Source organism: Anguilla rostrata, chromosome 4 (genome assembly GCF_018555375.3).
Source record: "Anguilla rostrata isolate EN2019 chromosome 4, ASM1855537v3, whole genome shotgun sequence".
NCBI classification, from domain to species: domain Eukaryota; kingdom Metazoa; phylum Chordata; class Actinopteri; order Anguilliformes; family Anguillidae; genus Anguilla; species Anguilla rostrata.
Genome location: NC_057936.1, coordinates 55,200,638 through 55,216,575, shown reverse-complemented (window position 1 = coordinate 55,216,575; position 15,938 = coordinate 55,200,638). Strand labels below are relative to the sequence as shown.

At 39.2% G+C, this 15,938-nt stretch overlaps 2 protein-coding genes across 5 annotated transcripts in view; one reads left to right on the top strand and one right to left on the bottom strand.

The window, feature by feature from the left end:
* The window catches only part of LOC135253692 (voltage-dependent R-type calcium channel subunit alpha-1E), a 135,513-nt gene extending 124,339 nt beyond the window's left edge, over positions 1–11,174 (bottom strand). The window contains exon 1 of the mRNA XM_064333288.1: positions 10,615–11,174. The gene's annotated coding sequence lies outside the window, so the exon portion shown is untranslated. The remainder of the gene's footprint in view (positions 1–10,614) is intronic.
* A 4,036-nt stretch (positions 11,175–15,210) lies between these two features.
* Positions 15,211–15,938, top strand: part of cep350 (centrosomal protein 350) — a 40,476-nt gene continuing 39,748 nt past the window's right edge. For 3 of the 4 annotated variants that reach the window (XM_064333287.1, XM_064333285.1, XM_064333284.1), the window contains exon 1: positions 15,211–15,687. The gene's annotated coding sequence lies outside the window, so the exon portion shown is untranslated. The remainder of the gene's footprint in view (positions 15,688–15,938) is intronic. The other variant, XM_064333286.1, reaches the window with a different exon arrangement.

Below are 15,938 nucleotides of genomic sequence, written 5' to 3'. Positions count from 1 at the left end.
GGACGTGCACGCCCTGCAATTAACAGCACATTATACGGACAAACGCCTTCTTTGGGGAACCTTATTAAAATTATAACCACAGTATTACTTCCAAGCCCATCAAAGTGCATTGTTCACACTACTAATAATCAACCATATCAAATGCTTCTCATTCCGCATTCTGAATCCAATCAACAGATAACTGCAGTTCACCAATACAAAGAGGGGTTTTGCCCTCTGTGTGCTGTCTCAGTAACTGCTGAGCAAGACCGTGGTTCTGAGAAGAGGGCAGCGAAATGAAGGAGTCTACTCAATATGCAGGTTATGCAGTGAGGACCGTTACCTTCAATAAAAGCATAAATTATTCACGCTGCTGCTTTGCTGTACAGAGAGACAGAAGACTTGCACAGAAGGCCATATTACATTGTAGCAGTTGGAAATACTGGTTTAATGCATTTAAAGACAAAAAGCACGACTGATAGCAGCTGGCCTGATTACTACATTAGGTTGGAAACAAGCAATGTGCTAGCCAGTTTGCTATTAGCAAATAAATACGAGGCAATACTTCAGACATAAAACATTCAAGTCCATTTTCTCCCAAATAGAAGAGTATCACAATACAGCAGCAGATATAATTTGCTGCTATAGACATTTAACATAAAAATGCTTATACGGGTGGTTTGTACCACATTCAGTGGTTATAATTAAGGCCCAGAGAAATGACCCAGTTGAAATAACTGCACGTATTTTAGTCCGCCAACACAGTCTCCATTTCAAGTGTCAAACAATAATTCGGTTAACTGCAGCAATCACTTTAGTTAATCATTCAATTAGCACTTAATCAGGCCCATGAGAAGAATGGCATAAAAAACACCACAATTGAGATCAATTGTATTCTCCCCACGTGTAGAAAATATAGTACTTTATTAATGACTCTGTAGAATCTACCAAAATGACACATTTTTCAAATTATACATTTTATTCCAAAAAAGGGTTTTGCATTCATTGCCATTCCTGAGATTAGTTCCAATGCGCAGCCTCTCCAGGTCAGGATAACAGTGCTGAGGCTGTTCCTATAATGTTTGGTAAGGCTGGAGAATATGGAGGGATTATTGAAACATTCCTCCATGCAGAACCAGGTTTGTGCTCATGGGCTGCCCTCTTCAATTCAGACCATAGGTTTGCAACATGGTTTAAGTTCAGAGAGGGCCATTACAAAACACTGGTTTTGTTTTCATAAAACCAATTCTGTGTTGACTTTGTGGTATGCTTGAGGTCACCGTCTTGTCAGACGGTCCACCTACGACAAAGTCTGGCAGAGGCAACCAGGTTTTTGACAGAAATGTCCTGGTGCTCGGTGAAATTCATTTTGACACTGATTTAACAAGAGCTCCGGACCACAGGTAGTAAAACAGCCTCAAAACCTCAATGATCAACCGTCACATTTGATGGCAGGTATGAGGTGCTTTTCCTGCTTGGACAATGTAACATTTCCCATAAGATAGTTTAAAAATACACATCATTATGGGGATCCACTTTTTTCCTCTAAGAATGCTTCCATTGAACAATGCCTCCGTTGAATGATACTTATGTCATGCTCCCTCACACTGCACTCTCTTATGCTTTTAGTCACCTATCTCACCCTCCCCTGCACCCGTCCCTTATGCTCTTGTGTTCTGAAGTACTGGACTATTGCAATCTTTGAACTGTGGTCTAAATATAAGTTGCAAGATGTGCACATAAATAAATGCACAGGTACACAATGTACCAGAAGAATATTTTTTTATTCCGTTTTATTCAAGCCATCTTAGGGGGATTTGTACATCCATGTTCCATTTCGTCCACACCAGGGGTGGGAGATTCTGACCCAGGAGGGCTGGTGTGTATGCAGGTTTTTGTTTCCACCAATTACCCTGGCTAAATGAGCCAATTGCCCGCATACACCAACACTGGGTCAGTTTTTCATTAAATCACAGTTAACTGTTTCATATAGGGACAACAAGAACAGTCCTCAGCTGTTATGCATGCACTTATCAAGAAATGGACCTTGAATATCAGACAGCATAAATATTAGGGCTAATTAAGTAATTAAAGCCAGAAGTTGGCATGGAAACCAGAAATAGACATGACCCCCGCTGCCCATTTCTGATCTACACCAATCCATTGCGCCATGATTTTATCGTCTCGCACTAATAAACACCTCAATTTAGCCCCAAATTGTGTAATTAGTCATGTGTCCAGACCAGTGGTCTCCAACCCTGGTCCTGGAGAGCTACAGGGTCTGCTGGTTTTTGTTTTCACCTTAAACTCAGCACCCAATTGAGACCCAAGACACCAGATGAGTTCAGTTAACTGTGTAATCAACTGCTCTAATTGATTCATGAAGTGCAGAGTCACTATGAAAACCAGCAGACCCTGTAGCTCTCCAGGACCAGGGTTGGAGACCACTGCTCCAGACTGACTGCTGAATTCCGCTGTCGTTAGGGACAACAGCTCAAATTCAGATTTAGAGCCCAGCAGGTCACATGCTTGATTATGTCTCTGGGCCCTTACTGTAAAACTGTGAAAAGCACATGATCGTGGCCGTGAAGAAAAGGACCACAAGTAATGTAGTCTATCAGTCAAGATGTTGTCTCCTTGCCGTAGTGCACACACACAATGCATATCGGCACAAATCGGCGTCACTGTTTCACAAAGCAGCTTTCATCACAGCAATGGACGATGACAAGATTTATCAGACTTTAGAGACACAGCAGTAGGGCGGAATTTCACTAAGCCATGTGCTTCAGTTTACCATCCTGTAATTACCAGCCCAATTGCCTCACATACTACGTGACCGAAAAATGCACCTTTAAAAAACTCACTTTTAAAGGATAAATGGTTTCTAAGGGCTACCCTCAAGTAGAAAAAATAGATGTTTATTTGTTGTAGTTACATCTAGTGGTCATGAGTAAAAATGAATATAACAAGTGCATTATGAAGCATTGTGTTAGCAAAGCTACGACCAATTTATGTGTAAAGATGGGAGGATAATCAAGTTTCATGAAGGTAATTTGTGTGTAATGATCAGTCTTCACCACAGCTGATGCACAATGATGCAACCAGAGTGACAAGGCTACCTTATTCCAACCCAAGAGAAATAAACTGGCTCAATCATATGTTCTTCGTAAAGACTGAAAAGCCTAAAGATTAAAATTGCAGTGCAGTTCACTTTGGGCCTTGGGCCTTAAACCTAACTCTAATTCAACGCCTGTAGCAATCAATTGATGAGACAGGTGGAAGCCAAATAACAGACTGGGGCCTACCCCAAAAATTGACTGCTGCACTAATACAGTGCAATTAACCTCTATGTTGTGTTGCCACTTTTCTTGGCTTTCCCACAATATTTCATACTGTATATAAACATTACGCGTATAGACCATGAAGTCTTAGTAGACTGGTTGTCAATTCTGACTGGCTTCCTACGGACTCAATTTGCACCGCTACGATAAGTCAGCGGCCAGTCATTGTGCTAAGCGCTTGCGTGGGCCAGACTGAAAGCAGTGACAGTGCAGTCACGCCCAATTCACGATGACCGTGAAGCGGAACTCATTCACTTCAAATGAAGAGCAGAGCACTGCGGCGCAGGGCTACGGGTGAACTCTGTCCGCACAGTGTGGCGTCAGTTGCGTGCCCGAGTTGATAATTTCACAGTTGAGCATGCTGTTTGCTGTCATCTACGTTCTAATGGAAGGGAAGGGAAGGGAAAGGCGGTTCTTTTTAGATATTCTTGCACCATCCGGTCTGGCTCCCCGCGTCGTCTGTGGGTCGAGGGAACGCTTTACACGTACACAAACACAAACTTTCTGGATGGAGCATAATCTCACTTATTCCTCTTTCCACACGGCTGGGGCTGTTTACCCACGTCAAACAAACCCGAATCCTTTGCATCCAATATTCCTCTCATTATGCTCTCCATCTCAGACAGGACTTCTCTCTGTAGGAACTCCATGCCGTCCAAGCTCCTACTGTATATTCCTTTATGGAAAAGCATGGGGTTGCAGATGAATTTCCCCCACTTATAACACAATTACAGGGAGAAGTTGTTTTGTGGCAGAAATAAACTGCACGTCACACCTTCCAGTTTAAGTACCGACTGATGCACAGAGCAACACTCCCATCTGTTCAAATGACCCACTCTTATGGACTGCAATCTAAATCCAGAGCTCGGCTGCTGGCATAAACAGTCTATGTGGTCACGTGGGGCCATACATTTCAGGTTTTAAATATTTTTGTTATTTTTCTGAAAGACAATTTAATTGTGCAGCATTCAGAGGGCGTAGAATAGTATTTTCGATGCTATTGTTCGTGCGCCGGTTCTTTGATTGTGGACAAATCCCCACCCCACTCCCGGTCCGTGATTGCTATGCCTAAACCCTCACCTAACTGCAATAGCTCTTGCCGCCACCACCCCTCTTAACCCAATTAGTTGCCCCTGGTTACTTCTTGCATAGGGATACAAAAATCCTTGAGCAGGCTCTGTGTAAATCTACCTAAATGTGTATTTAAAATATATTTCACATGTATTCAAAATGAACCTGATTTAACATCGTGTATAATGCCAAATATCTAACACAGTTCCTAATAAATGCAATTTGTAAAGCAGAGGCAGTTTCCCTTGGGTAATTTTCCTGTAGAAAAACGAGTGGAACAATCCAGTCGATTGCCATAAAGAGCTCTCCAGGCAGCCTCTTTTTATGGGGCAATATGAAAGGAGGGGCTACACGGCTTCACTGGTAAATGCTGCACAGGTGCTACGCATTTTCAGTTCATTTAATATACTGCATCTTGGACGATTTGTAGTTGTGGTGTAGGTGTAAATCACATGTGCAGTGTTTACTCTTGATTTTTTTTTTTTCGGCCGGGGGCACCAGGTTCCCCTGGGGGGTGGCAGCAGTAGCATGCAACAGTGGACCAGTGGACCTGCACCCTGTACAGTGTAGCTTTTCCCTTTGCCTGTGTGTACTCTTAAGCATAACAATAATAGCGCTCGTTTGAATCTGGGCTATTTCTAAGTCCGCGCTTTAGAGGAATGGGTGGAGAATTGGGATAGCACAGAAGCCTCATCAAGTTCACAAACAATTTTCAGCAATAATCTTTTAAATCAAGTCCGTTGACTTACTGAAGATCACTGATGAATAAAACCCATTATAAAAATAAGAGACTACAACCAGTGAAGAGGGCATTAGTGTCTGTTAAAATTGTTGCACACTCTGCTGCCATGTAGAGGTCAAACGTGTCCTCTCTATGTGCCTGGCTAGGAACGTCAATAAAACTCTGGTCAGCTGTACCTCTCCTAACACTAACAGGCTGCTTGTGTTTTCTACACACACGCTAAACACCCCTACAGAACAATACAATTTAGAGAACTGAGATCCAGGGAAACATAAAGCTAGTTTGTTAGGCATAAACTCCATCAGCCGCTTAGTATCCAAGTAGCTGCTTTGCTATTTGCACTGGAGCATAGCTGTCAAGTCAAATGTGTGGTAAGTAAGTTTATTTTAGAGCACTTTTGTTCATATTTGGTTAAATTTCCTTCACATCACAACAGATATCAATGAATTAAATGCTGCACAAAAACAATCCGGTCTCTCTGACTGCCCCAGGCTCTGAAAAATTTCAGCCATTCCAAATTTCACCATGGCTGAATCTTAACAACCAATCAGGACGTTTCTCTGCAAGGAAGCCTCCTTACCTGCTTGTCAATCCTTGTGCACCTTCACAGTGCTACCAGAGCAGGCAGGGCGGGGCTACATAGCTACAGGCAGAGCAGAGTCACTAAAGAGGTAATGCTAAAGCTAGCCCTCCGAACAACACAAAACTCTGGTACTACCCTATCACCTTACGTTTAAGACCTTTAAAACTATATTCTGAATTTGACATTAAGACGTACAGATAATGAAAGCAAAGACATAAAGTCACAGCATGTGACTGGTGACAAGTGGCAGCAGCTGTGGTCTCAGTAGCCTAGCAAAACTCTGGTGCTAGCTAGTCATCTCATGTTTAAACATACTAGGCAGGATTTTTACCTTGAAAATATTATAAAATAACCATGCTTAGGCATGTCGGCGGCAAAAAGAGAACTCCGTGAACTCAAATTGCTCATCCTTCTAAAATTGTACTTGGCTTTTCAGTGTTGTGATGTAATCTGGCTATCTGGTCATTTTAACTATGCATTGCAGTTCAGAAGAGAGGATGTTGCAGACATGAGACTGTCTAACAATTATGACTGGGTATTCTAGAGGGAGAAAAGAATCAATGCCTAAATAAACAGGAGAGTGTAAAAAGATTTGTTTGTGCAACATGCAGAAGAAAAAATGTTTAAAAAATGATAGCAACATGTATGAAAAATTACTATGCCTACAGCATGGGGAAAATTGTGGCTTAAACTTGAATTATACAGAGTAGGCCTAACCCCTGGAAGCTTATGTTACACTATACAGTGTGCTGGTGCAGTAAAATAATTGGATGGATGGAGAACAGGTGTACTGGGTTTTACAATGTTTAAAATCCTCATGAATCCTCAGGTTCCTATTTCTTATGGTTTGAGATCCTCAGGAATAGTCACTTTCCTATTACAGTTACATTTTTAAAAAATTAATCAACACAGTGTTGCTCACTTCTGTGAAGATGGACTATGGTATTCAATGTTTCACTGATAATGGCCAAAGAGTGTGAATTTTAGGAAACAGTACTATTATGAAATGCGACTGTGAATACTGACTTCCAACATCAATATTACCACTTGACAACTGTGCATCTTGAGCACGGCCATCTACATAAAATATATGCAAATGTGCATAACTGAAATTAAGACTTTGGAATGAAAGTAAAACATCTGATTACTAGCTTTGAAACTCAATTTTTTCACTTTGTGCTCTACAATTGAAGAAGAGGCACCACAAACAGCTAATTAGAGCGCAACTAAATTAAAATGCCCTCCACAGCAGTCATTTTCTGAGAAATCAGCTCAGTTGTACTGCATCAGGAGCTCATACACTCATTTTATTTAAGGAAAACCGGCATTTTGCAATGATTTTTTCCAGCTCTATGATATGATGGTAACCATCATCTTTATGCCTGGTTGTGTAATGTAAGATCACTGTTTGACTGTGCTGTTGCTCATTGAATATACCGCAGAACCATAAAAACAGAATTTATGACATTGAAAAGCACTGTAATAATTTGACTCAGAATAATGAAAGTCCCTCTAGTATGATATATGGCAATTCACTAGAAAGCTCACATTTACTTTCATAGTTTAAAAAGGGAAAAAAATAATGGCCTAATATTTTACGGTTAAAAATCAATGTAAAAATTAACTAAGCTGCCTTCTATCAGTCCCTCATGATTCTACAATAATTACTTCAAGAAAAACTGTGTTCATTTTGCCAACCCATTGCTAATACATATTGAATAACACCCTAAAGGAATGGTCTGAAAAATGTCAAAACACAGGGCCATGACAGACACAGTGTACAAGGTTATTTCCACATTACAAAAAGATGCACAATGTGAAGAACAGAAATAAAGGGGAGTGACTCATTACACTAAATCGGTCTCTCTAATACCATTGCATACCAATGGCAACTTAACCCACTAAACCCCGAATCGTTTCTAATTTGCTCTGCTGTATGTAGCCATTAATGGTTTCAAAAACAGGCTTTCAGAAATTGAACAACTGAAAACAAACTAAAAAGAGAGGTACAAACTGCAATTTGATTTGATCATCATCTCCATGACAACAAACAAGGATTCCTTCCTCCCTCACACAATTAAACGTGCATGTGATTCAAACAGCTTAATTTCCACTGCTTCAGATTACTGCTTCTATGTAGCTGATACTGTTAGGCCCCCAGTTCAAAGAACTACTGCCACACCAGATTCAACAAACATATGATACATATGCATGAATCACATGCTTAGCCATGCAATCATTAGGATTTCAACAGATTTTCAATTTAATCAAATCTGAAGACGTAGCTATTGAAGACAGAAAATATATTTATTTTTAATAAACATAACCAGAAATGTAATTATGCATACATTCCTGTTGATTCAATATTACCCAGAGAGCACCCAAATAAAAGCTGAATTTCATTTCATTTGATGTAATTTATTAGTTTATTTGACAGAGACAATGAACATTAATAACATTTCTGGAAATGCGCCAGAGTTAGCCAGGTAGACTAAATGCATCATCTGTAGTCTTTGGGCCATATGCTTTTGATTTGAAAAATGTCAGAGCATTAAAAAAAGAGCACACTGTACTCAACTACATTACGAACCCAGAAGAGACACATTCCACACAAACCTTTGACGATTTCCCTTGATATGGTATTAAATATATCCTGCAATACATTGGCTCAGCGCAAGGTTCAGGCTGTACTGGCATGGAGTAGGCCTCGGAGCAGAATAATCTATGAAACCATGCAAACAAAGCCCCAGGTGCGGAGCAAAGATAAATGTCAGTGGTTGACATGGATGGCATTTCCCCATAACTGGAGCAGAATTCAGTAAATAAAATGAAAACTGTAAAACAATTAGAGCTGCAATCAAAGTGTATGTAAAGCATTCACATCCTATGCCCGTTTCTTGAATCCATGAAATCCATCAATTTGATTTTTATTTTAGTATACAAGCAGACATGAGAAGAACCCAGACACCACTGCATGCATATGTGCACAATTGAATCTTTTTTTATTTATTTAGAGCGAATGCATCCCAATGTAATTCCCTTGCAGAAATGCTTCAGATTATTTACCACTATAACCATTTAACATTTCTGTTCTTCACATTTCAGTTCTGCATTATGCAAGCTCTCACATTGTTCCCCTGCCGCCCCTGGTTTCTATGCTGCAAATGGATAAGGTCACAAGAAGTGTCTAGCTGCCTGGAAGTCAAAGGTCCAAGGTTTCAAAAAAAGTAATTTCAACAAATGCAGCAGCAGCAGTCCAATAATGTAACAAAGGGCCATGACAGCTTATAGCCTACATACATTAACGGTAATAGGTGCTTAAAACTGTCAATCAAGAGTTATCATCTTTTTTGAAGAAGAAATATTTACATTCAAATTGTGCTTTGGAGTACTGTATTTGGGGAGATATTGTATGTATGGAGATTCTTTAATAAAATATTTTACCATAAAAATAGATCACTTAAGAACTTATGCATTACCACTCACACTTTTAAATTGTAAGGGGATATTTAACAGATAGTTAACAGCTCATTTCCATTTCAGTCAAATAAGACATCAATATATCTTTCACTCACACTCTTAAATGCAAATAGTTATCTTAGAGACAGCTGGGTGCATTATCTTAAAGGACACAGAGTAAACAGACAGAACAATATCTTCCGTATACAGAGGGAGCGGGATAACCACACAACATGCTTGAATGATCACTGCTCAGCCCTCTGTACTGAACACCATCAATACACTAACCACAAAGCAATGCCATACTCTACAGGTTCAGCTACTGAAATATTATATAGCTAATACATTATATACTCTGAAATATTTGCGAACTTGTCGAACTATATGGAAACTTTGTTCTAGGCATACGTTGATCTATAATGACATGACATCATTAAACTCATGTGCTGGTATAACAATTGCAAGCTTGCGCCGTTAAGGAAATATTAAATAAATCCAAGGACCATGGAGATGAGACGCAGCCGTACGCAGAACCACCATGTTCACAGCTTTTACGTAACAGTAGCTAATAGCTAATGTCATTCGTTTTACAGTGATATACACATCATAGACTTAAGATGCTACCTCTCATTCAGTAGTTTAAGTTATATGAAGCTCCTCTCCGAAAGTAATCGACTTTAAGGATATACGCAGTTATGTCCGAGTGCCACTCTTCGCCAGAAATGGATAACCCTACAATAATGAGTAGCGACACAACACAGATTGAAAAACCGCTGACACCGACATCGGACTACTGAGTGAGAAAAAGACTGCGGTCGGTGTTTCTCGCATATTCTGAGTGTAACAATTTAAAGTAAATAGTTAAACAAACGGTTTACATTAACATTAACGGTAAATTGCAGTTAATGTCACTTTCCAACAAATGTATGCACCCAGCATAGGCTACTGTTGGGCTGAAATCAATGTAAATACCAGCGCAACATAAAAACAGTATTTTATGTTCGTCAATAAAAGCGTGTACAAATACCTTCACATCCGAAGTTCTGTGACTGGGCAAACGCAAGCGGTCAGTAAAGCAAACAGGTTGCCCGAGTCCGGTGTTATGCTACTGGTAAAACAACAGACGCGCAAACTGTTTCCCATTGAAACAACATCTGCAAGGAATGCGAAAGTTTGCACGCCCAGCACATTTTTACAAAACATAATTAGAACAAAATCCATTGCACTAAGGCAAACCAAACATAAACAATAGTAGCCTAAGTTCAACAGCTGTTTTATGCTCGTATGAAAAGCGTTGTAGCTTTTTATGCACAATTACAATCAACGCGTTGTGAATGTCAAAGCTACAAGTGTTATTCTGACGTTGAACAGCAGGCTAAATTACATATTTGCAGTTAAGCAAAAATAACTAAATTAATTGATCATTGTCGTTACTTTACCTAAAAACGATGTTGTCCCATGTTGCCTTTGTACTCCTTCCAGAGTAAAAGCTTAGTCAGAATAATGTGTTGTCTCCCCAGTTTCCTTGCGTGGATAAGCGATTTGACTGGCAAGCGCGCAGAGAAAACGAGGGTTATCTGCTATCGCCTCCCAGTTTTGAAACAGAGGTTAGTACACCAGAAAGAAGTGGGGGGGGGGGGGCATAGCCACGAGTCCTGGGTAATTAAAGAACATACATAATTATACATAATTAACCAGTAACAAAAAATAAATATTCTGATCGTTGTCAAAATTGTAGTGCATATCCGTAGTCAAATTATAGCCAATAAATTAAATGTTTTCTCAAATCGTATACGATGCAGTCGCCAGTCTGATATGTTGAGTAGTCCCTGCCTAAAGAGAGTTATTTTGCGTTGGTTCTCATTCATTTTGATTTTAGATTCCAATGATTTACAGCAGGGTTGCACAGAAATGTAGACGATTAGTAACCACTGGGCTACCGCTGTGTCGCCAAGATTTAGCCTATTTCTTTCCGTGAAGTAATTTCTACACCCACCCCGAAGCTAACACGAGTTTCAGTAGAGCGACAATTACGTTATGGACAAAAAGGCAATACAATTATCTGTGTTAATTAAACGAGGTTGCTAAATTAGTTAGCCTAGTGCTATTTGCACGTAGCATACGCCGGTATCTTCCGCTGTCTCAGACTCTGTGGGTATAAAAAGGAGTTATTAACTATGCAAAACCAGCGGAATAGAATTGTTTGTGCGACAATATTTGACATATAACGCAAATTGATAACATATAGCCTAACAGTTAATGAATTTAAAAGAGCGCTAATTTTTTTTGGTTGGTTTGACATATTTTTTGAACAAGTGTAGGTAATGACGTGCGAATGCCCCCACATTACGACCTCAATAGCATGAATTCAGTGACACACTGCAGAGTTCATATTACATGAACAAGTCTTGAGCTGATTCCTTTTTAATTCTGATTAACAATTAATTTCATTGTTTTATTTATTCTGCACCCTTCACAAGCCGTGATGTATTAACGCTATTAAAAATGTCATATGGAAAATGTGCTATAGAATTGGGCAATATCACAGGACAACATATGTCAGTAGCCTATTTTACGTATGATGTCACGAGGTCTGGCACAACAAATAAGAAGACAGAGGGAAAATATTACAAAAACAAATAATAGTAAATCAATAGCATAGCAAAGGAAGGAAGTAGTAGATGTGGCAACCAAAGAGGAGCACAAACATTATTTTGAGTTGGAGCAGTGGTCTGGAATTGTTCGGTGATGCTCGTGGGCGTGGCTGATGGTATTGGAAGGCAGGCACCCTAGGAAGAAGATGCTCAGTTTGTTATGGAGAGTAGCTTAGTCAGAACCAGAGTTTTAGTTTAATTGGTTTTGGGGGAATAGGAGGGTTTCATTTCCATAGCCTCCTAAGACCCAGCAATTCATTTTATCCCCTGTAGGGGACATGAGTGTATAGTCTTAATCTTAAGAGCCATATGCTGTGCTGAAACCTACACTACAAGAGACATTGAATAAAATTACATAAATAATATTTCTGAAAATATTGTCACTGCAACATGTTTTTGTGTTCCAAGATACACATACTATATCAGGAGAATAGTCATGTGTGGTTAAAAGACAGTGGTTACATAAAAGCTATGTGGGCATTGATACTTTGTAATACTTTGGTAGATTTTCATAGCTGACAATGTTCCTGACAAAGGTCCCCCACTCTGTCTGAAAAGACAAAATGTAAAAAAGACATTTTTATCAGTCAATGTGTCTGTTATTTTAATCTGGCTGGTGACTAATAAATAAATATTTAACATGTTGTCTGTGGCACAAATGAATCTGTGACAGATGTGTCAAGGATGCCTAGAGGAGGACTTAATTTCTTGTTGAGCATCCTTGGTAAAATGGCAATCTGCATATTTACCAAAATTACCACTTGCTCCAGTGGAGGCTGTTTTCAAGTTTTAAAGTTCAAACTGTAATTCATAAAAAGTGAGCTATTTATCTAAACATTAGTGATTGAACTTCTCTTCATCTACTAATTCAGAGGTCATCAACCAGGGATATGGGAACTCCTAGTATATTATTGTATATTTGTAAAACACTTTACTACACACCCGTGCTGATAGCTGTGCTTGCACCTCCTACACATCTAAATAAGATAAACACTTTCCATGGCTGGTAGGCCAGACGAGGGAGAAGCAATTTACAGTGGGACTTTGCATCACAGAACAGATGAATGCTTTTAATCTATCCCTTTACAAAAGTGAAAACCTGTTTCAATGAAAAGTTGTTCAATTGACTCACCAAAAATGTTAGAGTACTTTTACTTTGAAACATTTAATTCTCATGACGTGCATGTCCTGCAAATTATACCTGCATACTTCACTTTTCTTCATTCTCAGTTATTTATGAGCTCAATGTGCCTATTCCAAATAACTTTGCTAAACATCAACCAAGTAAAGACCTGATGTAGACAAACAATGAGGAACAAAGTAATACAATCACATATATTTTGTTTTATGTGCTAAGTTATTTTTTATATTTTACAACTTTTGAAAAAAAAAAGTTAAAGTTGTGATTAAAGTTGACATAAGTTGTCATAATCACTGCAAGTTTGGTTTTTGTGTTTGAGGCAACAAAACTCATTAGAAGTACAAGCACACAGTTACACGCATGCATACATACACACACACACACACACACACCACTTTTTTCATTGAAAATAGTTGGTGAGCCAACTGACTCTTTTCATGCACCTCTTATATTGTTATATTTATATGAGTGTATTTATAATTGTGTTATTCAGAGACAAATATGGTCTTTTATAGCCAGATTGAAAATACAGCTATCATAATTATGGTACTGAGTGCCATTATCCCCACTACCCCCATCAGTGTTGCAAACAACATAACTAATTTGTCAAAACACCACGCATAGCAAACAGTTGCATACTGTCTCCTTGCTGCAGCAATTGAGAGTCAGACAAACGCTATTACTGTTTTTTATTTCTGCTAATATCTTTGCTGTGGTCTGGAATGAGCAAAAGACATTTAATTGTAACATTGGCCCGATTACTGTAACATAAGAAACACCATGACGTCTCCCTCAAAATTTTCATATAAATATATACAGAATATTTTAATATAGGCTGTTGAAACATGACTATAAAAATACAAAAGGCCCCTTACCTTCATAACTTCAAAAAAGACTGAAAAGGCTAGCACAGACATTGAGCTATGAAAAGCTTAAACGCTACCGCCTGTCATTTTGCTTTACCGCCACTAAGTGGCAGGCGTGGGCTTAATCAATTTGTAATATACACATTTGGTTTCCCCTGGGTCAGGGAAAACACATGGTTGAGCAATAGTTCCCCGTTTCATGTTGTGACGTGTATTTCACTTGTTTTTTTATTTATTTATTTTTAGTTCATGCTTCAAATTCTTCAGAATGTATGCTCAGATAGAGTTATGTTTATTTATATACTCAATATTGTCCATAGACACCTATATATTTTAAATTTGGATCTAGCCTAAATAAAATTATTGAATTGTAGGATGACAGTCATCCATAAATGTACCGTCATGTAGGCTACGACTATTTGCAACAAGTAATCATTTGACGATACATGTTTTACGTGTTACTCTGACAGTGACTTCTGCATTTCACCTTTGTTTATTATATGCAGATAAAATATCTATCTTTTTCAAATGGAAAACAATCAATTTTATTTCACTGTCACATAATCAATTATTCTTTAAACTGCATCCCTAACCCTCATCCGACCAAGATTTGAGATTTTTCAATAAATTATACGAGGTCGATGCTTGCGATTATGACAAGCCACGGATACTTCCACGCAGAACTTTTGTCTATTCGTGTTTTGTGTAAAGATCACGATTAATTGGCAGCAACTAGGCTACTGAGCGGCTTTGCAGGTATCTGCATTTTTATCATGACACTTTCCCTTTCTCCTTTATTAGCATGTTTTTGTATGCAATGACAACAGTAATTGAGCTTCAAATCTGCGCACACAGAAGACACGGGGGTGTCATCTCACACAAACGGACCACAGGTCAGGATGTCTAATTAAGTTAGTTTTAATTAAGTTTACTCTTTCATGCGTAAAACAACGTGAGCATTTTAGCTTTGATCATATTAGCCGCATTGTCGGTCTGGTCTGCGCTGCATCGGTGCAGTTTCACTGATCTTTATCATACGGTTCAGTGGATAAAATGTTCACATGAATGACAGGTCACGCATTTATCCAGAGGCAACTAGGATCCCACATTGCGGTCTTTGTTCTATGTTCAACAACGCTGTCTCTGGTTTAGTAAGCCTGAAAGCTGCATAATTCAACTTTCTGGTACATTTTAACTTGTATTAACTCAAAGCGTACACGTTGTCCTTTACGATACAGTTGTCCTGCATCCATGGTTATAAAATATAACCTTTGACACATCCACAAAACACTAGCTACCTGCTAAACTGGCCATTTTGCAAACGAACGTAAAGCTACTTCCTCTCGCGATGTTACCACACTCCCGCGAGCAAAGGCGCCTGTCTGACTCACTGGTTTCCTGTCTTTTCCAGTTGTTTGGTTAATGGCGGACGAGCAAACCAACGGCTAGCTGAATCTCCAGTATAAACCGGGAAAACACAAGTTGAGAGGCGGGTAGCTAGTTGAACTGCCTCTTGGGAAGACTTCTACGTATCCAGTCAACAAGGAAAATACTTACTGCTACAGGACGTTAGCCCGCATTAGAGGACAAGCACGATAGAGAAGTTAGCTAGTAGCTGCAAGATCCATAGGATTATGAGCGTTCAAACGTTATAGGATCAAGCGGCCTGAATACTTTGTGGTTTTGGATAACTCGTCAATCAAGTTGAAAAACAAGGTGAAAACAGAATTGAGGACGGTATCACAATATAGCGTTTGGGAACTGTTGCCTGCAGACATGCCACTGTATCTTTTGAGAAGGTGACATCGGAAAGAAGCTGCTATCCGAGAACTGCCGCCGGACGTCACTAAGGTAGCAACCTTAGTAAATAACGCTAACGGTGGCACCTTCGCTAACAAACTGGTTAGCCATATCGGCATTTTAAGAACTAGCCTACTGTTTGCTGACGTCGTTGCTGTTATTAACACTAATTCGCGTAATTGGGAGCTGCTAGGCTAATTACATTGTTTTGTGTTTTTTCTTGTTCTTGTTTGCTGCTCCAGATATCTGTAACAATGAGATAAGTAGGCACTTGGCTCGGTAGCAAACCTGAATAGAGACAG